Genomic DNA, 1,894 nt, shown 5'->3' with positions numbered 1-1,894 from the left:
AGGGGCTGGGCTAGGGTTGAAGTCCAAGAGGGTGGGGTGCAGGCAAAGGCCTGGGTTAGGGCAGGGATGCCTGAGGTGGCCCCTCCTTCTTTACCGCCCCTCCCCCCAGCACACAGCCTTCATAAGATCTGCACGCGACAAGGAGCCGCCGCCGCTGCCTTTCATATCCTTTCCCCATTTCAGGTTTGCATCTTATTTTCCTGCGAACTTTTTTTTTTTTCCCCTTCCCTTTGCCGTTCTGGCTTTTGTTGGTGTAACCTCAATTTCTTGCTGCCTTTCGAAGCTTTTATTCCCCAAGCGGAGGGAAGGAACTTTTCATGTCAGGCTAGGTCCTTAGCCAGCCCCGTTGTCTTTCCAAACCAGTCCGGGGCTGGGGCGGCTGGGGAGAGGGGGAGGCTTGGCAGGGAGCAGCGAGAGTCAATAGCAAGGAAGAAAACAGCAAGTGCAGCGGATGAAGGTCCCCGAGGTGATTTGCAAATCTGCTGAAATCCTGAACAAGCTTTGATTTAACCCAAGCTTGAAATGGCTTTTATTTACTGTCTATTGTGGAATAAATGACATCTCATAAACAGGCTTTATCCATTACCCCAGAATGGAGAGCACGGTGTTAGGGACATTTTATCCTCTTGATATCAAAGGAGATATGCCAGGGTGTGTTATTACAAATAGAAAAATCAATGCTGAGACACACACATCTGAAATTTCATTTTCGTTGAACCACATTTTCAAAGGAAAAAAAAAAAAAGGCAATTGCTAATAAAAATGACTACAGGACCGGAGGATTTACCAAGCTTGAGCAAAGGACTGGTTGAGACCAAGCCCAGACAGGGAATAAATGGGGCTGTGCCCTGGGGCGGGTTCCCCCCCCCCCCCGCCCCCCCCTACCCTCCCCGATGACCCAGCCCTGCCCAGGGATGGCTTTCTCCCGGCTGGCGGGTGATACCAGAGCCCAAACACTGTGCTGGCCCCAGGAGCTGTCTCTCACTGTCCCCAGTCCTCCCACCCTAACCACACACCACACTTGGCCGCAGACCACATGGAAAACACCAGAAATATCAAGACCACTGCTATTTCCTCCAGGCCTTTACCACTCGAACAGCGAGGTCCTCTGACTCTTCCAGGTCTGAAATGAGAGTGAAAAGGCCCCCATGGAGAGAGGAAGGAGAGTGAGCCAGGCTCCACAGAAAGGTGGTGTCCCTACCTCTCCCGGAGGCTGTTGCCATGCCCGACCAACTCTCTGTCAGAGAAAGTTGGTGGAAGGTAAATTAAAAAAAAAATTTTTTTTAATGTTTATTTATTTTTGAGAGAGAGAGAGAGAGACAGAGCATGAGCAGGGGAGGGGCAGAGAGAGAGGGAGACACAGAATCCAAAGCAGGCTCCAGGCTCCGAGCTGTCAGCACAGAGCCCGACGCGGGGCTCGAACCCACGAACCTTGAGATCAGGACCCGAGCCAAAGTCGGACGCTCAACCGACTGAGCCACCCAGGCGCCCCAACATTAAAAAAAAATTTAAAGAAGTCTCCAGCCCTGGCCAGCTGCCTTGAGGCACAGACTAGATAGAGGTTGCTGGTTTCATGCAGTCATACGTGGCTCGGCAGTGGCCAACTCTGTTGGGTGAGGAACATGGGCTTGGTTTTAAGGCCCTACGGTAAATTCTGACCTGCCTCCTGAAAAAAACAAAAACCAAACCGAAACAAACAGTGAGGAAGAATGAAGAGGCATGCCCTCTCGTGGAGAAAGAGCACACTCAGCTCTTCGGAGGTGGCCAGCGGGTCAGGATTCATGCCATTGAACTCTATCTCTTGAGAGATGGGGAAACCAAGGGAAACCTTTCTGGAAAGGGCAACTAATGTATCTGAGTCACACAGGAAACTGTGGCCCAGCCCTGAGCCCTT

At 51.5% G+C, this 1,894-nt stretch overlaps 1 non-coding gene across 1 annotated transcript; it reads right to left on the bottom strand.

Annotated features, from left to right (window-relative positions):
- Positions 1 to 1,402: 1,402 nt before the first annotated feature.
- TRNAQ-UUG lies at positions 1,403 to 1,487 on the bottom strand. Its single transcript has one exon. It is a non-coding gene; the product is annotated as a tRNA-Gln (tRNA).
- Positions 1,488 to 1,894: the final 407 nt, after the last annotated feature.

This window comes from Panthera leo, chromosome D3 (genome assembly GCF_018350215.1).
Source record: "Panthera leo isolate Ple1 chromosome D3, P.leo_Ple1_pat1.1, whole genome shotgun sequence".
In the NCBI taxonomy this organism is placed as follows: domain Eukaryota; kingdom Metazoa; phylum Chordata; class Mammalia; order Carnivora; family Felidae; genus Panthera; species Panthera leo.
The sequence above is the reverse complement of the archived record's forward strand: the minus strand, read 5'-3'. Positions and strand labels throughout refer to the sequence as shown.